The 23,776-nt window shown below is 34.9% G+C and overlaps 1 long non-coding RNA gene across 1 annotated transcript in view; it reads right to left on the bottom strand.

Moving 5' to 3' along the window:
• LOC132664208 (uncharacterized) overlaps positions 1-23,776 on the bottom strand; it is a 405,502-nt gene that overhangs the window by 279,346 nt on the left and 102,380 nt on the right. The window contains exon 2 of the long non-coding RNA XR_013553532.1: positions 612-739. This is a non-coding gene — a long non-coding RNA (uncharacterized LOC132664208). The remainder of the gene's footprint in view (positions 1-611; positions 740-23,776) is intronic.

The following is a 23,776-nucleotide window of genomic DNA, read 5'->3' as shown; positions in this document are numbered from 1 at the left end:
CCAATTTATGAGTATACATATGCTGTCAACCAGTAACAAGAAATACTCATCACAATTATGTAGTCTTTGACTAAAAGGGCTTATTAGAGTTCTTTCAAATTATTGTACCTCATCAAATATTTAGTATTAACTCTCCTGGCTTCCCAAAGAATTTGAGGCACACTGAGAAACATCTTTAGAATTCTTTCATAGTTTGAATACCATAATTTTATACCAATATATATAAAATTATAACAATCACAAAAGCAAAACTTCCACCTAGACAATGGCCCCAGTCAGTCAGTTGTGACGCATTACATACTTAACAGACACAGGTTCAGCAGCAAACTTATGACTTACAATTACCTAATGAGAAGTTGCAACAGGCTTATTCCCAACGCATATGATTTCCAGATTATGCAAGTACCCATTCTGATTAATTTATTTAAAATCAGTCAAGGAAAGAGCTATCGTTCCTAGTGTTCATTTTTACCAAGAGTCAAACAATAAAATAATGAGAGTATATAGATGGCAAATAGGGATTTAAGTGGAGAAATGGAATTAATAAGAATAAAAAATTAGAATCACCATTTGGTTATAACTAGCAATCAAGTGTTAATGCAAAATATTACCTGGAAATAGGCTTCAAACTATTCTTTGGTTGATGTTCTGTAGACATGATGTGTTTGCTTCTCACCAAAGACAGGAAAAGACCATTGACAGGTATCACTGGATGTATTATTTCACTATTTCTTGGAAGCTAGAGGAAATAGAGAAGCTAGGTTTACAATATGGGAAATTGAGAACATCTGAGTCTTTAGTTTTTTAAAAATTTTCTGTGTCCTTGAGCATTCGTAAAGACATGGCAAATTTTTTCCAGACTTGATGAGATGGTCAGCTCAGTGTGGGGGCGGGAGCAGAACCAGGATAGCTTTACCAGTATTCTGAAAAGGTCATTGGTCGTAGTTCTCATTCAGCAAGTGTAACATTGTAAAACCCTGAAAACTCACATGCCCACCTTGAAAAATCATTAAGTACCTGTTAGTCCTTTCTTTCAAAATCAATCAACAGTGCATAATAAACACTAACACTATGCTAAGTGTTATGAGATATACATAATATCAGATGCAATTGCTAAAATGTAAATTAATTTATATTGGTACAAGATAAAAACACCCTACAAAAGGATAAGTTATATGCAATAAGATGATATAGATAAAAGTCCTACCAAAGTACAGACAAGGTAGATTTCTTCAATGACTACCGGCATGGTTACTTTGTTAGAAATGCAGATTCTCAGACACCACACCAGACCTACTGAATCAGAATCTGCATTTTAGCAGATGCCCAGATCTTGTGATGTATATGCACATTCAAGTTTGAGAAGCCCATCTTAGATGTTTTTATAAGCAAAATGATACTTAAAACAATTGTTAAACTAATGAGTCGGCCAAGAAAGAGAAAGAAAAACAGTCCAGGAAATTTCAGGCAAGTGGTCAGAAGAGAACAAAAGCATAGCATGAGAGGGCCTGAAACATGTTCCAGGAAGATTTTAGTTTGCCAAATTTGCTAGGGCAAAAGATTTTATTTAGAGATTGCCAAAAGGTAAGTCTTAAAATGTAGAATGATTCTGGTAAGAGATGGTCTGAAAGTTAGATTGAGAGAAATGCTTAGTATTTTTAGACAGACCAGTGCTTTTGGAATAAAAGTGATTCATACTGTTCAGATTCCACCCTTCAGATATGAAGAATTCACTCTGTTAGCTGCCTTGAGTATTGGCTGCTGGTGCCTCAAAGTTGAGACCTCCCCTGAGAATTGCCCTCGGCCAAAGGGGGTTGCTTCACCCAAGTTTACACCCTCTTCCTGGAGGCAGCTTACATCCAGTACTGGCTGATGTAGGGGAACAAAACCTTGGCCTCATGGCCTCAATCGGAAGCCACATTATTGAAAGACTGTCTCAAAGTTAAAGTTCCCTGTGGAGTGAGATGAGTTATCTCATACAAATGCATCTCATTATGGTAACTCTCTCTGCTCAGTCCTGCTTTTCTCATTCTCTCACAGATGTTGTTCCCAAGAGAGCTTCTCAATAAATCTCCCGCACACAATTCTCCATATCAAAAAACAAAACAAAACAAAAAAACCAAAAAAACCAAACTGATCACTTTCCTCGAAACTGTATATCAATAAAAAATGTATAATTAGTTCTATATAATTTTATTCTGATATTATCCTTTGGTTACTTTTTTAATGTGCTGTAACAATCCACCTAAAATGTATATTTCTTAAAGGCAGGAAATGTGCTGTATTCCTTTAAAAAAATATTTCACTAAGACAGGGGTGCCTGGGTGCCTTAGTTGGTTAAGCATTGGACTTTGGCTCAGGTCATCATCTAACAGTTCACGAGTTCAAGCCTCACATCAGGCTGTCTGGTGTCAGCAAACAGCCGGCCCCGGATCCTCTGTCTCCCTCTCTCTCGCTGCCACTACCCACCTGGCAATCTCTCTCTTACAGAAATAAATAAAACATTAAAAAATTGTAGAAAAATAAGTAAATAATTTCACTACGATGAACACAGATGTGGGTACATAATAAGTATTTAATTCTCATTTGATGAATTAAAAAACACTTCTTTTGGGTTCTTTTATGTTAAAATTTCTGTGATATGTCTAAGATAAGCAAATGAATAATTTCAGAAAAACATTTCTGAACTGAGAAGTACCTACTTCCAAGACTGATTTCAGCCCTGCACATCAACCACATCGGCTCTTCTGTGTATCCCTGTTACAGCACTTGGAACATGATAGGTACTTAATAAATACTGGTTAACTTATGAATAAATGAGTAACATTTATACAGTGCATTGCAGTCTACCTAAGTGTCTTTATTTAACCTTCCTGGAAACTTCCAGGTAATAGCCTCAGTTACAACATGAAGCTAAACATACACAGAAACACCTAAGTTTTAAAAAACATAGATTTCCAGGCTCACCTCAGACTTTCTGAATATTAGAGCCTCTATGGGCTTTCATTACTTATCAAACTTAAATGTGTATTAATTCCTAACAAGTTCCTAAGTGATGGTGATGGTCTGTGTCTCACACAACTAGGTCAATGTCACACGTTAGACCAGTAATGCTATATTGTTTCAGAACTCCTCAGGAGATTTTGAGGTGTGGTTACTCAGATTTTTTTTTTCAAGTCATGCTCAGGCTCTTCTCCTGGAGATTCTGTTTTAATTGGTCCAGGATGGAGTCTGGGTACTGACATTGTCTCCTCATATGCAGCCAAGGTTGAGAACCACAGCTGTAGTTTTTGCTCAAGAGTCATTATCATTGAGGATCGGGTAGAAGCAGGACTACACCTGAGTCTCAACCCAGTGTGCAGGCTTTTTATGTACCCCATACTATCTCCCTGAACATAGATAAAATGTCTGAATTTCCCCACTCACTATCCAAGTTAGGTTTGTTGATTCTGAACTATATTTTATATATCAAGATGGAATAGAGACCCAAGATAATAACCACTATTACATAAGTTTCTAAAAATCACAAAGTAAAGGACAGATATGTGATCAGAAAATGAAAGTGGGTAAACATGACTGAATTATCCTCAGAATTCATTAATAAACTCTTTGAATATTTAGCAAACCTAGGGGTTCCAGAAAGTAGTCCTATAAATTACCTGAGCAATCATTTCCTTATCTCAGGATAGTATTTGGATGGAGAATACACATGCCTCTACGCTCTCCAATTCCCCCGCAAAATTCTTTACCATAGAAGTATTAGTAAAATAATTTCCTTTTGCTTACATTTTCACCTTTTGTGTAGGCAATCCACAAATATTTCACTGAAAAATTGTAGTCACCCATCATGGCGATTGAAAAATATCAGCATAGTTAGCCACATGTGCATGCCATCAGTTTTCCAACATAATATAGCAGGCGGTAAAGCGCAAACATTTCAGCCGAGGTCTCAGCCACTAGATGCCGCTGATGTGTCTGGAGGCCTAGGAAGTGGATTCTACAGAACTATAAAGCCTTACATCTTGGAAAATAAAATGCTGTTACTATGGTGACCAGCTGAGATTATGGATAATGAGAGTACCATGTTTTCCACTCTCTAAGGAGCTATTGTTCTCCGCCTATTGCTCTATGCTGAACATTACTGACCTTCAAAATGTATCAAAATCACTGGTACTTTCCTTTCTTTAAAAAAAGGGTATTTCATTCAGTACTTTTGCGTGAGTAAGAAGCTATACACATCAGTTATTCACACATACACGCACACACACACACACACACACACACACACGGAAAGGAACCATTATTCAATGCATTTATTTTTCTTATTTACATAGAGAGGAGAGATCAATGGTCTTAACAGTACATGACGTCATAGTTTCTACAACTTAGGTGTTTCCAAATTCTTTACAATTGTCTGTCTACCAAGATAGAGGAACTGAAGAAACTAGCTCAATATTTATCATCTGTGTGACAGCATCAAATATCTAGCTAGAGATAATTGTAGGCGAGAACATGTTTTCAATGGAACAAGGATATATGAAATTTCCAGTTTAGTTACAGAAAATCTTGCAATACAGTTATTTTTCTTCTAAAGCTAGCAATGGGCAGGAAAATAGAGTCATGGGGAAATAGAAATCTCTTACATAAAAGAGATTGGAACAGGTATTAAAAGATAGCAAAAGGATAAATGACATTTATTATTTACTAACTAGTTGTTGGTTATTGATGAGTTTTTAATATTACTCTCCAACAAGAAATCTGTTCAGATTAAGGTTCATGTCCACGTATTTTTAGAAAAATAAATGTAAAAGAAATGTTCAGTGGGTATTGGGATTGTCTGTAAGAATATCATACCAAAAAAATTTACCCCAAAATAATTACTTGAACTTGTATAGCCCAAGGAAATCAAAATTAATTAATATATCTCGAAATTCAAGCAAGGAAAGTATTAATGACCATATTTTTCATGTCATAAGATTTTACATAATAACTAATGAGTATGAAAAGTAATAAATATGTTATTTTTCATAATATATGATGGATTCTCATTATCCCAGAAGACTCCACCCAAACACTCCTTTCAAACACTATTGCGAAGCTGCTTAAACCCTCAGTGAATTTGACATGCCATCTCCTTAGGCTTAGTCTCCAATGGCATTAAATGATTCATAGCAACAAAACTTGGTATGTAGTTCTTAACAGTGGCTGCACCCTTTAAAAACAAATAGAAGATAGAATTGGCAAGAAATATCTAGAAATAAATGTCAAGGGACATTGTTAGAATACTAACCTGGTATTTGGGTCATAGTTTCCTAAAATACAGGAAATTCTGAAAGCACAAGTTTGTGGCCACCCATATGCAGCTGTCACTTCCATGAAAAGGTAATAAAGATATTCCAGGCACTAAAAACAATGGCATGCTATACCCCACGATGTATTTTACTCTATTAGTTTCCTACGGCTTCCGTAATGAAGCACCATAAACTAGATGCCTTAAAACAACAGACATCTATTGTTTCCCAGTCCTGGAGGCTAAAAGTCCAAGATCAAGGTGTCAGCAAAGCCATGCATGCGCTCTCTCTCTGAAACCTGCAAGGGAAACTTAACTTGCCACATGCTAGCTTCTGGTGGTTTGCCAGCAATCTTTGGCATTCCTTGGCTTTCAGCTGCAATCTCTGCCTTTATTGTCATATGGCATTCTCCCTGTGTGTCTCTGCCTTCACATCACCCTCTTTTTATAAGGACACCAGTCATACGGATTAGGAGCCCTCCCTACTCCAGTATAGCCTCATTTTAACTAATTACATCTGCAATGACCCTCTTTCCAAATAAGGCCACATTCTGAGCTACTGAGGGTTAGGACCAGTATGTGTGGGGAGGGAAGACACGATTCAACCCATAATGCTCGCCCAATTCTAGATAGTATTTGGTATAGCATCAGACCTTATAAATTACTACCATTCTATCTCTTGACCTACAACTGCTTTTTAGGAGATCATGAGATTTACTACCAGCTTTTTGATGCCATACTCAAGCATTAAAAATGGACTCTAATAACTGCAAAGCAAGACGGACTAGAGACCCAAGGAATATAAAGGATTAACTACAGTCTCTTCTGACTTCTTCCAGTGATCAGGCAGAAATGTATATAAATCATATAGTCTTAAAAAAACATATTGAATTTTTTTCCAGTTGTCGCTGGCAAGTAAATAATTACCTATACAGATGGACATGAATGACATTGACAATTATTTTGAGGAAATGTTTAATTCTAATAATAATTATTACAGCTTCATATTTTGCTAAAGAATATATAATTTATACCACTCATTCTTTTATATTTCATGTAGTTATGTAAATAAGGAAGTGAAAAAACACTGTAGTTTCATAAATCTGTGAACTAACCTTAAATGCCTTCTGTGCTTCAATCTGCCCAACCAAGGATATTCTAGTTAAATTTAAGCAATGTAATTTTTTTTTCAGATTTCATCATGTATTCCCATCAAATTCTCTTCTAACACTATACCAAAAGAGGAAACACAAATGACTTCCAAAGTTTTAAAAAATTAAAAATGTGCTCAATGACCCATTGATTCTTTCTTCCTCATCCATGAGGATCTACCACATTCCAGGTATAGTGGTTGGTCCTGGATTTAAATGGCCCCCGGGATTGGCAATGGAACTAAGCTGTGATGGTACAGTCACTGAGTCCTGCCTAAATTATCCAACTTGCCCAAATACTTATTGAATATACAGTAAGCCCCTTATATTAGAATTTAAAGAGGAATGCAGAGGGGACTGCAAAATACATATTTTGTAAATTACATTCTGATTGGGTTTCCCAACAGTGATGCTAATGTAATTTACTCTTAGATTTCAAGGGAAGCTTTGGATTGCTTCTGCAAGTGTTCATTTGAAAAAACAAATATGCAGCCACATTTTCAACAGCCTAATGGCAATCGCCTGTACGTCCTGCCAATACCACAAACTAAACATTTTCAACACTGAACCTATCATCTCGTCCTCTAACTACACTTATTTGTATGCTACTGATTTGTCTTGTTGACACCATCGCCTTCCCATCCTGCAGGCTCAAAATCGATCTATTCTTTTCTTTCTTTTTTTTTTTTTAATGGTCCCTCGATGGGGCCTCTCATTCACTTTTTCATTTTAACTCCACAATATTTTGCTATTCTGTCTACTTTATTTCCACAAACACAACTCTCTTTACCTCTTTTAGAACGGTAGGTTTCTAAATGGTCTCTCGACTTCCTTTTCCAGCATATTTATCTCATTGAAGCACAAATCTGATCATGATATCCTCTTAAATAAAAACTTTTTTCCTTCCTATTGGCCCATGGAATAAAGGCCAAAGCCCTTTGTCTACTATTCAGTCTTCGGTAATCAGTCTCCTATCTCTGTTCCTATATTCCTTAAAATATAAAAGAGGTATTTTATTCTTTGTCATTTTTGATATTAGAGAATGTAAAAAAAAAAATAAGGATTTTCACTGAAATAAATCTTTAAGAGTTCTACTAAAGATGGCAAATAAATGTACTTTGATACTCGCATTATGCCCCAGATACATAATAGTGATTTATAAAATATAAAAAGAGAAAGCCAAAAATTCATGCAGGATCAAGACCAAGATAGACATGCCTATAAACCAGAGTCCTAACAGGAATCAGGACAGAAGCCCATGGCAGTTGGGCTCCCGGACTGAGCAGACACAGTAGCAACTTCTGTTCAGGCTATCTGCTCAGGCAATAGTCCAGAAGGGAATGGGAAGCTCAGAAACAAAGCCATGCATATAGAGGAACTCAATATATGATGTGGTGACCACACATGCCAGTTTGGTCAGGAATGACTAACATCTATTGTCCCGGTGTTTGTTCTGGTTTAGAAACTATTGTGTTTGTTCATTTCATGTTTTTCAATGATTTCCAATAGTTGCATTAAATTAAAGAAAATATCTTTTGTACTTCCAGAAACTTCCATGGTCTGTCCGGTGTTGTGTGAGATGCGTTGTGCAATGAATTTAGTTAAATTAGCTTTGCCAGATCCTTCCAGATACAATGTAACTAATAATACACATTCTAAGAAAACATGCAGGGTATTTACTGATAAATGTGTTCTGAGAAGAGTAGCTGAAGGCTCTTTCCAGGCTCCAGGGGTGAAGAGAGAAGTATTTGACGTCGGGTGCTTTTGCAAGTCATTTACATATCAGCTGACTTTGCCTTGTCTCAGGTTTTGGCCTATAAGATATATGACACCGCCATGTCCATCAGTTGGTGGACCATGCCTTGGCCTGAAATTTGTGCAAAACTGCCAATTGATGTGGTCTTTGGATACTAAGGGAAATCATGGAATGTGCTCGTAGATATAGAGGCAAGCAGAGTAGCTGTACTGTAAACAGTAGGTGGCATACACCAATGTCAATAATGCTGTCATTTATTGTATGGTAGAAATATATAACTTTTTATTTTTTGTAAATAAACCCTTTTGACAATGAAATAAAAAATATAAATGCTTATGCTGAATGAAAAGTTAAGTACAGAATTTATGTGTCTCAAAATGTTGACTAGGTATGTATAATTTTCACGAAATGTTTGTGGATACATATTATTCACTATAGAGTCCTAAGGTTATCATGACTACATGAAAACCAAAATACAAAAAATGACCAAAGAACCGTTAGCATCTTGTTTTAAATGGAAAACTATTTTAAGAAAACCATGCTGAAGACTACAGTTTAACAAAGAAACCACAAGAAGTACATTTTCATACTTCCTTGTGAAGCATGACTTTTCATTTAGATCAAATAATAGTTCTTTTCAATTAAATTCACTCATTTTCAAATGCAAGATTTCTAATGCACAGCTGAAAAGGTAAGCAATAGCTGGTGATATGTTGGGCCCAGCATTGAAGTTTAATGTTTCTGTTTGTATAGGTGTTACTAATTGCTTCGAAAAAAATATAGGTTACTTCCAACATTGACTTGATTTTTTTCAACCAATTCGTGGAATAATATTACAGATGTTAGAAGCTCATTATGTTGTAGTTTAAACATATAAAATTATTATAAATGCTACTGTAAATTTAACTTAAAAGCACGAAGGTAAAATCATCTTTTTTGGTGATATCACAAATTTTGCTAGAGCACATTTATGCAGAAATGTATGGATTTTATACTTAGTTCAAAACACAGACCAATAAGAGGAAGAAATAAAACCACATTTTACTCATGTTTATAACATAGTAAGTACTAAAAATTTCAATGTACGGCAAGGAAATATAGAAGAGGAAGGTCTGTAAGAAGATACATGGCCTTACTTTAAGCAAAATGGAATGATGCAAAACTCCCAGAAAATAAAATATATTTTCATCACTTTGTGAAAAGGATTCTCTAGAGCTATGAGCTAGGAAAGAGATCATGCCCCCAACTCCCCTTTCTAAAGGCACATTCATTTTATTTAAAACATGAACAAGATAAAGGCATTATGTATATTCTCAATTTTCATTTGTAAATTATAAAATAATTATAATGCTCCTAAAAAAAAAAAAGCCAGCAAGTCGTGCCTACAAAGGAAATAAAAACTATAATTTAATATTTCAAAGTAAGCTTAAAAATAACAAATGTAGAAACTATAAACATACATAATTAGCTAGAAAACCTCAGAAATAAGATGCTTGTAAAATAGGAAGATGTAAAAATATGGGTGACAGCACTTAGGCCAGAGCTGAAAGTAAAAGAAAATATTATCTCAGAGATTAAAAAAATGAAATAAGATGAAATAATAAAATAAAATAGCAAATAAGCATGCTAAATGATGCCTTCAGAAAAGTAAAAGATAGAAAGGAGAAAAATATTCAAAAGCAAAAGAAATGAAGATATAATAATAAGGATTTGAGCTATAACTGTAAATATGGAAGATAAGTTATGAAAATTCAATAGACATATAATGATCCCCAAAGAGAAAATCTACAGCAATAGAATAATAAAAAAAAAAAAATGCTGAAAACCGTAACTCAAGAAAAATTCCCAGAAATGAAAGACCTGAAACTACTCATCTGGAAATAGTCCTAAAAAGCCCAACACCAAGAGATATTCTCATAAAACTGAGACTTCAAAGATTTTTTTTTGTGTTTCCCAGCAAAAAGATCACCTCTTAAGAGGAAAGGAAATCAGACTTTTATTAGACTTTTCAAAAGTAACACTTTTAGCTAGAAGTAAATGGAGTAACACATTTTAAATACTGAAGAAAATAAAATAGGATCTACAGATGTTATATTCAAGCCAAACCCATCTTTAAGCAGGAAAACCTCAGACATGCTGTTATGAAATACAAGGATTTGTGGGATATTGTTCTCACGAGTCCTTCCCACAGAAAACAAAGAGAATGAGCTTCAGACAACCAGAAAATCTAGAGATCATCGTGAAGACTGTTGGAACCTTGGGGCCTGGTCCTACCAGTAACATGATCAGCACCTGGGAGAAGTTCAAACTTCATCATCAAACTCATGACCTCAAACCAGACCAGACTGAGCACTCCCTGGTTCCTACTTAATGAGCTTTAAAATCTTGAGCTGTGGGAATCCAATCCTTGAGCTGCTGGAAACCAACTTCTGATCAAAGTTACTCATTCAGTGCATATTATCTTTCATATTCTGTGGCTCTCATGAGAAAGTTCTGGAAACTGTGTGACTGATCTCAACTTAATTTTGGCCACAGGTCTTTGCAGAAAGGAACTGTATTATAAACACTTATGCCACTGTACTTATACCTCAAAAAATATGAAATTACTCTCTCTTTCAATATATTTCTTTTTACAGTTGCTATGACTTCCTGTTGTTATATCCTTTCTCCTTCACCCATTAAAGATGAATTTTCAAAAAGAAGAATGAAAGTGAGGAGAAGAAAGAGAAGAATGAAGATCAGAGATAGGGGTGGGAAAGCAGGAAGGGTAAGGAAGGAGATTAAGAGGGAGAGAAGGAAGAGGGAACAGAGGAGGAGAAAGAGAAAATGGGTAGGAGGCAGGACAGCAGAGAAGAGGGAGGGGTGAGAAAAAAGAAGGAGAGGGAGGAGGAAGTAGAGGAGAACAAAGAGGAGAAGGAGAGAAAGGGAGAGGATGAGGGGCAAGTGGAAGAGAAAGGAGGACAAGAAAGAAGCAGGAAGAGGAAGAGGGGGAGGAGGAGGGGCAGAAGAGCTAACTGAAGCAGGAAAACTATGAACTGCAGGAGGAACTATGCAGGACAGCGACAGGGAGGTCAACCCTGAGGGCTCTGTTGCAGTCAGACACCACAGTGTAAGTGACTGGGACAAGAATGCAGATTAGAGTGACCAGGTTACAAAGCCAAGAGCAACATCAGGGTAATTTTTGTATCCACCAGGAGGTAATGTTTATATCCACCAGGGCAATTTTTATATCCACCAATCCCATTGTGAATCTCCTGGGATCCTGTCAAGGGAACAAGAGACACTTGCTTTAGCCATGCTTTAGCCTGTTGGGGCTCAAAAATGACGAATTTTGCAATTATGTCTGTCTCTTCACTGTTCCTTCAGGTTGATCAGGCATGCAGACCTGGGGATTACTTTAGGTTGATAACCACAGCAACAAAAATGTTGTTTGTTGAATACCTTAAAAAGCTAATCAAAGATATTAATAATGTGCCACATAAATAACTTCACGCATAGTGTCACTGAAGTTAATCCTGTTTTGGTATTGTAAGAAATATCTTTGAAGAGTGCTTGGGTGGTTCAGTCAGTTAAACATCCAACTCTTGATTTCAGCTCAGGTCATGATCCCAGAATCATGGGATTGAGCCCATGTGGGGCTCTGTGCTGAGCCTGCTTAAGATTCTCTCTCTCCCTCTCTCTCTGCCCCCCTCCCCTAATCGTGCATTCCCACTCTCTGTCTCACTAAAATATATATATTTTACTCTCTAAAATGTATATATACATACATATATATATATATGTTTTATACATATTTATATACATATATATGTATACATACATATATATGTTTTATACATATATATATGTTTTATATATATGTGAATTAATGTTTAATTGGTACAGATGGAACTTACTCTGATAATCTCTTTGCTTGCTTACACAGTAGAGGGTACTTAAAGTTAACAAATTACATTTTAGGATGTTATGAGTCTTGTGAAATACATTTCCTTCCATGCTTCCACACCATAGGCACAATTCACATATGCTTAAATTTGCCTTTCCATGTACCAAATATGAATTAATGCACTGTTTGATGGCAAGAATTTCCTCTTTTGTGAAATGTCATTAGGTAGTCAAAATCTTTCGAAAGTTTAAGTGAAACTATGAAAAACAAAAAAACATTCAATTATAATAAAAATGAAAATCACTAGTAAAATAAGCACTCACAATACGACTTACCTGTATGTATGTTTATTACCAACTAAAAGTATCATTATAAACATAACTAATATATGGGGCACCTGGGTGGCTCAGTTGGTTAAGCATCTGACTCTTGGTTTCAGCTCAGGTCATGATCTCGAGGTTTCGTGAGTTCAGGACCCATGTCAGGCTCTGTGCCGGCAGCACAGAACCTGCTTGGGATTCTCTCTATCCCTCTCTCTCTGCCCTTCCCCCATTTACGTTGTCTCAGTCTCTCTCAAAACTACATAAACTTTAAATAAAAACAGTAAACATAACTAATACATGCATAAAAGTAATCATAAATTCTCAATAACATTTTTTTCCTGGAACTAAAATACTTACAATAGAAAACACATTCAGTGAGTATAAGATACTATCTTTTAAATTAACTTGGCAGAAAAAAAAATTGCTAAAATTCAGAAAAATATTTGAGAACTAAGAAGTACATAGTATATTTTTTAAGTACATATAAATTCTCCTTGTAGAATTATATAGGCTTAAATTTCTATATACAGAAGCTACAAACTTAAGCATAGTTTCTCAAAGAAACAGAAATGTTTGACTAATATACCAATAAGAACGATTATACATATATGTGTGTGTGTGTGTGTGTGTGTGTGTGTGTATCTTTGTTCAAAGACATTTTGCTTAACTCTTAAAATATTAGGAGAAAAGGAAATAATCATACAACAATGCTTTTTCTTAAGGCCATGCATCACTCCAAACTGACACATGTAACTGCCATTTTTGAATGCCCTATTTATAGTTGTGGGTGTTTTTTTACCCTATTTATCTCTCATTCCAATTTTTTGGATAGCGCAATTAAGGTCATATCTTTAAATAATGTGTCCATGTTCACACAGGCCACAAGTATTAGAACCAGAATTCCAACACAGATCTGTCAAAACATAACCCACCCTTTCTTCTATGTTACATATCTACCATAATGTATTTCCTAATAAAATTCAATTTTTAAAATTATTTTTTAACATTTTAATATTTAATATTTAATAATTGACAAATCAATTAATAAAATTTCAGCTTACTTTTGCCTATCAGAGGCTGTCCTACCAATTTTTTAGACAGAATTTATAGGAGTTAATCCCAGATAAATTTAGCTGGAAAATTATTGAAGACAAAGAAGATACTCGTTATGGAAATGAGAAAGTGTTCAAGACAATGATGATAGAATGGAGTTTGGTTTCCAGAAGATCCAAGTTGCTTCCTAGTGATTCCTTTGCAAGAGCACTGTCATTATCAATGGCCCTTATCAATGAACATATCAGCCATCTTGTCAGTCACTTATATTTCACTCTAAAAGAGCATTTCTACCCTGGTTTAGATAGTAATCGTATATGAATCATTAATTTGTGTGGTTTTGCTTATCTTTTATATAGTGTTCTGAATATAGAAAGAAGGGTTGTGGAATCAGACAGACTGGTTCCCTTTTTTACCAGATGGAGCTCAGGATATCCAAGTCATTTATATACCCATTGCCATCTTCACCTCATCATTTCAAGTGGGGAAATTGATAGTTGCCATATACAGTTATGGTGAGGATTAAAATGGCTAATATGAGGGGTGCCTGGGTGGCACAGTCGGTAAGTGTTTGACTCTTGATTTCAGCTCAGGTCATGATCTCACAGTTTGTGGGTTTGAGCCCCACATCAGGCTCTGCACTGATGGTGCAGAGGCTACTTGGAATTCTGTGTCTCTCCCTCTCTCTGCCCACATAATCTCTCTCTTTCTCTTTCTCAAAATGAATGAATGAATGAATAAATAAATAAATAAATAAATAAATAAAATGGCTAATAAATGCAAAGGATTTAGCAATTCCTGGACTCATAATAGGCACTCAGTAAAATTTAGTCACTTCAGTTTCTGTCTTTTTGTTTGTTTTAACCTCATAATGCTTACCAAAGTATATGTATATGCATATATATATATAAAATATGCGTATATAGGCTATATATATACAATAATGTGTGTGTGTATATGCAAGTGAGAATAATGAATTTCCTAATGGATACAAAACTTGCTAATACGAAATGAAAAATGGATACAAAACTTGTGAATATAAAATGAAAAAAATGTGATGTTTCTAATGTGTGACAACAAAACGTAACATTTGGAGTTATATTTTGTGGGGCAAGAAATAATTGTTTCTCAACTGGATAAAATTTGTTTTTCTTACTATAGAAAAAATCATTTACATCACTATTACTTTTCTACAGTTGTAAAATAGCTTAGTCAATAGAAATTTCATCATCACACCCCTTTACAATAAAATAATCCCCATAGGTACCATTACACAATGTCCTCCACTGAAAGGACGCCTAGTAAGCTCTTTTGTGAAATTCCTAAATCTGGATGTGCTATAAAGTATAAAGCTTTGGATTATAACCCTCTCCCAGTTTATGAACAACAATTCATAATTTCTGGACTTCATTCCCTATAATAAACAAAAGCATGCTTTGAACATTTTAGGTAAACTATATACATTTTTAAAAATGTTTCCCATGTATTTGGATTTTCCTCTTTCTATGTCTTACTTATCCGTTTGGATTGTGTGTCTATTGCAGTGATTAAGAAAACTTGTTCCCAATGCAATTCTAGCTCCTCTCTTACTACCTGATTATATAGGCAAGTCACTACTGCTCTCTAAGCTGGTTTCCTCCTCTGAAAAATGGGGAAAGCAAAGGTACCTACTTTATTGTGTTGTCATAAGGCTTAAATGAAGTAAGAAACACAAAATCTTAGAATCACTTCTGGCACAGGGTCATCATTCAGTAAATGTTGCTTTTATTCCATTGTTATTTCCTAGAGAGATGGGGCAACATTCATTGAGCCTTTGGTTATAGAGTAGTCACCAGAAAAAAAAAATGAGAACAAAAACAAGTAATAAAAGCTTTCTGGACATCAATAATAATGATAAATGTGACAATGAAATAAACTTAAGGGACCTGATTGGGACTGTGTTTCAAAAATCAAAACGAGGCACATTTATTGGTTCTAGGGTGGCACTTTTCTTTCTTCAGTTAAAGAGTTCCATGCATTTTCAGCTGGAAAATTTAATTTGAAAACAGAGATAAAGATACACAAAGTAAAGACTTTGCTTCACAAATAATACTCCTCAAAAATTATTAGCTGTTGGCATGCCTGGGTGGCTCAGTCGGTTAAGCATCTGACTTCAGCTCAGGTCATGGTCTCGTTTGTGCGTTCGAGCCCTGCTTTGGGCTCTGTGCTGACAGCTCAGAGCCTGAAGCCTGTTTCAGATCCTGTGTCTCCCTCTCTGGGGTGCCTGGGTGGCTCAGTCGGTTGAGCGACCGACTTTGGTTCAGGTCATGATCTCACAGTTCGTGGATGATCTCACAGTTCATGGGTTCGAGCCCCGTGTCGGGCTCTGTGCTGACAGCTGGAGCCTGGAGCCTGCTTCAGATTCTGTGTCTCCTCTCTCTGCACCTCCTCCACTTGTGCTCTGTCTCTCGCTCGTGCCCTCTCTCTCTCTCAAAAATAGACACTTTAAAAAAATTATTAGCTGCATTACATTGTTGATTTCTTTTCAAAATTTAACCATGTGTGTTATGTTTGCACTTTATGAATTTATGGAATGAAAAACAAATCTGACTCAAGTACTGACTTAAGTATCTTCCTTTTGCTTTTAGAGAAAAATATATTAAATATCTCACTTCCTTACAGTTAAGGATGTCCAATCCTTAACTGTGAAACAGTCTAATTTGGAAGGTAATGAGCCTCCAGCCGCTTAAGTGAGAATGGTGGAAAGGAAATATGCTAAAATACTACAAGGTTCCTTCTATTTCTGTGATCCTGAAATACACTTTGCTGTAGTGTAGAACCCCTGTTTCATACAAGTCAAACTCTTGGTTTTGGGGGCAGGAGCTGTTCTGTTTGATAACATCCTGTTTTTTACCTTTCAAAAGTTAGGTTCGGGGAAAAAGAAACCCAAAACAGTCTGATCCAACATGATGCCTTTAGGACAACAGTTAGACTTACATTCTTTGAAATCTTATTAGGCTTAGATTTCAAATGAAATGTCCTGTAATTGCTCAAATTTAGATGACATATCAGAGGAAGTTTCCAAAATGCTGCAGTAACCTTCAGTCTTTTTAAAAAATAGGTATAAAACTTTGACCAAAACACACTGAGGGTAACAGAGGATATTCCTGGCTGAGAGATGACTCATATATTTAACAGAAGTCTCTACTTACCCTCCAACTCACAAATGTACAAATATAGAACACATCTTATGTGGGGGACTAAATTTCTATGTCCAAAGCCATAAAATCACCAACCAATAGCTGAAATTTAGGGTCTCATAAATTAACTGGGCCCTACCATACACTGTTTGAATTACAGTCCTCTAATATTTTACTACATAATTAAGCTACAAATATGTAGTATTTATATAATTCCATGGTTTGAAATTTAAATACAAGTTAGGACGGATTTTATAGTATGTATTTTTTAACTAATCATATACACTTTGGAAAATAGATGTGTTTTAAGAAAAATAAAAACACACACATACACAAAGCAAACTAACATATGGCAAAGTTTTGACTTACTTTGAACATTCTATATAGTACAAGTTTTGAATAAATTATGAACTAGTTATGTAAGAAATTTTAAAAAATTAGAACTTACAAGAAATATATTTAAAACTTTTATCATATTATAAATTAGCCAGAAAAGCTAGTGAAACTTTTTTCTCTGTTCATTAATTTAATCTAAAAATTTTTTTGGACTCTTAGAGCAGGCAATACAATATGAAAGCTGGCTTATAATTTGAAATGAATGGATATTCCAATATCAGATTGGGGCAACTTGGGGATACAAGTATAGCCTTACAAATCTGAAAGAAATAAAATTAGAATGAAGAAACATCTTACCAGTTCTTAAATGTAGATTTCTAAAGCTACATTTTCTAATTCTTTGTCTTCTCTGAGTTTCCATAAAAAGATTTCAAAAGGCATTGTGGGCTAACATAAAAAATGTACCACTGTGCTTGAGATTTCTTAAGAATATTATCTACTTAGAAGATAGAATCAGATACAAAGTTCAGTGAATCTGTACGTAGTCACTTTTCTAAAACAGCAGACTTTTTGGCTCTGCACCACCTGACAATTTCTTTGTCCAAGCCCCACTAAAAATAGGCCTTTATAAAATGGAAATGTTGAGACATTAACTATAGCAACGTGAATGAGCACCACTATAATAAGGATTTCTCATCAACTCTTGGTTTATGTTGTATTAACATATGAAAAAGCTATTTAAACATTAAAATTAATACATCATAAAACAATGGTAATGCTTCATACAAAATATAGTTTTATTTGAATCACAACTACTCACAATAGCTATGAATATCCCCATTCAAATTGCTATCATGAATATTGTATAAAATGAGAAGAATAAACTAAAAGTAAAATTAGAATACTGCTTTATAAATTATAATATGTCAAGCTAACAAATGGTAGACTTGTCATATTGAGCAACTAAATGTCTAAATGATCATTCAGCACTCATAGTGTAGGAAGAAAAAAACATTGGCTTTGTTGCCTCTAAAGCAGTTGCTCGATTTTTCATACTGTCATTCTGCTCTATTAGCAAAGCCTAACACAATTAGGTATGAATATGCAGTAATAACATGCAAATTGTTCCCTCACAATTGCCCTAAGGCAGCAGTCTCAGCCTTTCTAAGCTTGATTCCTTCTACATCATTACAGGCTTGGCATAATTCATCAGAATAAAAAATACCTCAACCTTATTGCATGTGGCCAGCTAGTAAAATCATCGGTAGTTGTTAACCACTCTCCCTCGATGGGTTTGTTAGCGATGCTGTCCCCAGCTCCCTGCCACTCCTGCACTTGTACATGTTTCCCTTGGGTAATGTTAGACACTACATTTGAGCCTGCCAGAACAATTAACCCTACTGTTAATTAGAATGAAATGTCAGGCGCACAGATGGTACAAGCTGGCACCCTGCCATCCCGCCAACTGCTGCTGAGAGCAGCTACCCCACTGCTGACAGCTGCTCAGCCATGTCCCAAACCAGCAGATGTCAAAACTTTCCAGCTGAGGAAGGTTAAAAAAAGCAGAGAGGAGGGGTTTCTCATCCCAGCAGTGATGATGACTGTTTTACTGCTATTGTGTCTATTACCTGTTGTCACACTGTACCAATCAAGAGGCAGTCGGCAAGCAGTGAGACGCAAATTTAAAATAATGATACTAATAATCATAACATAAATAAACACAATATGGCTATAACGCAATGTAAGGATGAAAACGGCACAGGCAAGAAAGTCACTGAACTTTTTCACTAAGTTCTCCTGAAGCTGAGCGGCGTGTTTTAACACACATTTTCAAAGAGAAAAAAAATCTTTTAACATGCTCAAATCGGGTAATTTAAGCCAAATAGTGCCTATCTAACTTTCAGGCAAAATTTCACTTTGTTTTCAGAATGCCTACAGAGGGATTAAATTATTACTTTGTTTCCTGGTATCTTTTCTGTTCATTATTTATTAACATAATTTATGAGATGATAAAGTATGTTTCCCTTTATCCTCATACACACATAGGTAATCGCCAAAAGGATAACAGAACATTATCCATGAAAAATGTCAGAAACTAAAATACAACAATGAAATCACAACTGGATACCATTTTGATTAGAAGGCAGCTTCAGAATGTGACCTAAATATCATGTTAATTTTGTGGCCTAAAAAAAAAAAAAAAAACAAAAACAAAAAACAAAAAACAAACAACTCATGATGTTATTAGTTGGAAATTTAAGTTATTTCCAAACTTTAGAGGACTGGATCATAAACCTCTAGTATTTATTTTGACTTTAGGAAACAACAATTTTGTGTCTGATTGTTATTAAACATTGAAAGTGTGGAAGTGTGAAAGTAATTTCCTTTCAATTATGCTACTTTGAGTCATTCTCTTTAACAGCGTGAATGCAGGTGGATATTATAATTTAAATGCCACAGGAAATATGCCATAAAAGTTAAAGTTCATGTTCCTGCTATTTCTACTTCAATCAGACATCATTTATTGATAAATTATTCATTCAGCATTACGTAAGTACACATACATACAAAAGAAACCACAATGCAAAAAGGCTTTGAGTATTCAAAAAGAGTTAAAAATTACACTCATGACAACCATTCCCTCTAATTAGGTAAAAAAAATCATAATACTCACAGATACATGGTCCTGGTATTAGTCAGGGGTTTTGTGTCATGTATAAACAAAATTAACATATACCAAGAGGAGATTTACCAGAAAGGTATGAAATGGTTCCCAGTATATTAAAAAGATTTGTAAAAAGCTGAAGAACTGACTTAGAAATTACACAAATAGTTCAGGGAACTAGGTGGCAGGAACAATGGCAAATCTAAGACACTAAGATGAATTAGTTAAAATCATTTCTTCTAAGAATTTAAACTTCATTTGGTCTATTTTGGTTCACACACCCAAGCCAGGTATGTGCAGCACAGCTTACTAATTCCAACAACACTGAAACAAATGTTTAGGTTGCTACTATCAGGAAAAGGGCAAGTGGGTTCTGGGTGTCTAACACAATAGCGACAAAGATGACCAACACCCTGTGAAGTCAGTTTTAACCAATTCCATAAAGGGATTTTATGCGAACATCATTAAAACTACAGAGATCAGTATAAGCAAGGGAATGAGTAGTTATTCCAAATATGAAGCAGAGAATATATATGATTTTGCACGTGGTGATAAGAAGCCTGGCTGATTTGAGCATTGAATGTCTCACTAGCACAAACCAGTAACAATGATGACAGTAATAGCTCAATGTTATTACTTCCACTAATTTCTTCTGGTAAGTACTATATTTCTATAGCATTTTACAGTTTATAAAATACTTTCTCAGCTAAATTCTTCTTTTAGTCTTACAATAATCCTGGGAAATATACGATACACATATTCACTGACTTTTATATATAAAGGATCAGGTGGCCTGTTATATTATAGATACTAATATTAGAGCCAATGCATGAAAAGACTTTGTTGCTAACACACATGAAGAATTTGATATTTCTCAGACAGGTTTTTGGAAAGCTAGAATTCTTTCTTCAGCTGGTAATGTTTCTCAATAGCAATAAATGAATTATTTTAAATATGATTCCCTATTTCATTATTTCATTCCAAAAAAATATATATTATCTGAGCAACTACCACATGTCCAATCCCAAATCGAGATACCAGGAGTAGTGAGAAAAATGAGAGAAGCCTTGCCCTCAAGAAACTTGGAATCTACTATAGAGATACAATCATGTACACAAGTGTGGAAATGTTCATAACTGTTACAACAGAGATGGGATAAAGTATCATGTGGACACAAAAAGGTAACGGTAAGGTCCTACGTGGGGGCCATCAAGAAAAGCTCTTGAAAGTGACAGGACTATTGATATATTTGAAAATCAGTCTGTCTCAAAAATTGACAAAGGATTAATTAGCATACAAAAGAGTTGAAGAAAGATAGTTATGAATTAAAATAAATACAAAAACTCAGCAAAAATAAACCTGCTCCTAAAATGCACAAACCATACATTTAACAAAAAAACAAAACGTTTGTGGTTTGAATCCTTTTTCAAAATGTCTCTTTGAAAGTAACATATTAAAATGAAGATGCTACTAAATTCAGTGTAGATGTTCAACCAGAATATGTCTCAATTCCAATTACATTTTGAGTTTAGAATAACATGTTGGAGATCCATAATATAGATTAAAAATTTTCCTTGACTTCCACAGAACTTCCAACGCTGAAAAATGAGATATATATTAAATTGAAATTATAGGTATGGCCAAAATCCTTTTGAATATTTTTGTTGGACAAAAGTAAAAACAACATTTGCCCATTCAAAATTAAAGTATATGTAGGTATATATAAAAGTGTATAATTTTACCATCTCTATTCAAATATTGAATAAAGTTAATCATATTCCCTCTCTCTCTATATATATATGTGTGTGTGTGTGTGTGTGTGTGTGTGTGTGTGTGTGAAATAATTAATAAAATGTTACTTTGAACATAGAAGTCATTAGATACTAGAAACTTGAACATTTTTAAACTCATAAACATATAGCAAGTTCAAGTCATATCATCCAACCTCAATCTGAAATAAGATAAAATATATTTTTTTCTGGAACCCTATTTTGGTTGCTTTTCCATTATTCAATACTCTTTTACAGAAAATGCCGTATTCTTAGTATCAATACTCATTGGTACACAGATTATAATTTTTAACTTTCATCCTCCATATTCTAGCAATATAAAATATGTATTTTGTTCAAGGTTTAAATCTGCAAATGAAATTTGTTATCTGTAAGAATGAATAATGCAGTCTTAGGTTTTTATAGTGTTTTGGAGTTTATGCATTGCTTTTGCTTATAGCATTTTACGTCATCCCTACAAGGCCACAGCATGGGAGATGCTATCACCCTCACTTTTCAGTGAGCTCCTCTGGATCACATAACTTATAATTAGAGCTAGGACCAACCCAAGGTCACAACCTAAGTACAGTGCTCTTTCCGATTTAACATCTACGTGTAGTCTGCCCCTGGCTCACCACATGACAAGGAATGAGGCGAAAGTCCAGCAGCATATAGTGACAGTCTTACTGCTGTTTTGTTAATTAGGCCTATTTTCATTTATTGGAATCAAATGACACAGACAGGCCCTGAAGCAAAACACACAGCCATCTATTGTTCTCAGCAACCACAATTAAAAGTCAAAGACCTCTGGACAGCCTGGAAAAACAAACCAGGGATATTTAGTAAACAGTTGTGAAAAAAAATAGACATTAAGTAGTTAAACAGAAATAATGTAGCTTCTGCTCCTTACAGACTTAATGGTACAAAGAAGTGAAATTCTTTATCAGAATAAATACACTTAGATTGAAAGGTATGCCTACTTAGAAAAAATTTAAAAAGTATTGTCAGATGAAGAGTGTAATCTCTCTTCTCCAGCCTAGGAATCTGTTGAGACACAGGGGTAGGGCAAGAGACAGACAGATACAGAGAGAGAAACATATAGACACATAGAGACAGCAAGAGAGACAATTTAGGGAACTGCGGGTATTAATTAGCATAAGAAACCCAGAATGCAGTCAGGACATTAGTTCTGACTGCAAGAAGAAAGACTCTAGGCATACCTTGTTTACATGGCAGTCTCCCTACCCCAAAACATTATTGCCCCACCCAAATACCCAAATATCATTTCTATTTTATTTCATGAATGCAGTTTCAATATATCACATTGTTTTAATTCCACTAGAGGATTATTCTCTTACAAAATGATGCCTTTTTTAAAAATATGAATATCTCCATAAGAGTTAAAATACTATTATTGGAATCATAGAACAATATAACTAGGAAGAAAATAAACCCTCAGCTACTGCTTAATTCAAAACCCCCATTTTAAACATGCTGCTGAGACTTTGAAAGTTGAAGCTATTTCCTTAAAATCACAAAACCCAACAATGTCACAACTGAGTACTCAAAGTCTTTTCCTAAGGTTTCATGTAAAGGTAACAACAACAATAATAAACATTTTTGAATGGTCACCAGTGCTCCGAGCTAATTCCACATACCGTAACATTAAATAGTACAACCTGTACAAGTTTTTTCCTCCTGTGTTGAGCAGAGGAGTAAGTAACTTTTAGACTCTGTTTCTGGAAATGAGAAGGAAGAAAAGAGAATGGATTGGTCCCAGTTTCAATGAGAGGAGATCTATGCCTGTCTGTGTTATATATTAAGATTTTGTCTAAGATTTAAGAGCATTCCTTACAAGTCTCCCTTTAACGTATCTGTCGATACCATTTATCCCTACCCTTCACCACCAAGGAAATCTAGTGAGCTGCACCTTTCTTACATGATAAAATATTATTAGGATCCACAGCTTGAAATCAGTGTTCCATAAGATTCTCATTATGTTAGAAGTTCTCAACAACCTTATAATATTACTTACACATATATGTCATTTAAAAAAAAAATTACTTAGAATCTCTACTGGATATCAATTCATGAAATTCACAATTATTCCAAGTCTTTAAAAGCAATAAGAATAATCTATAATTCATATTTGAGCTAATTTAGACTGCTGCCACCATCTATCTAGTTAGTCTGGATTATAATAGTTCACCTTATTTTAGAATAGAGAAGTTGTTATGCTTTTCATTCTCTTTAGCATGGTCACTTCCTATCCCTGACAAAATTCTTTCTAGCCATCAAAGTTCAGGTTGAATGCTACCTCCCTTACAAAGCCTTTGCAATTTACCCTGCCAGAAGTCATTGGCCCCTC

This window comes from Panthera onca, chromosome F2, assembly GCF_046562875.1.
Source record: "Panthera onca isolate mPanOnc1 chromosome F2, mPanOnc1 haplotype 2, whole genome shotgun sequence".
NCBI lineage: Eukaryota > Metazoa > Chordata > Mammalia > Carnivora > Felidae > Panthera > Panthera onca.
This window is presented reverse-complemented; position numbering and strand designations above follow the sequence as displayed.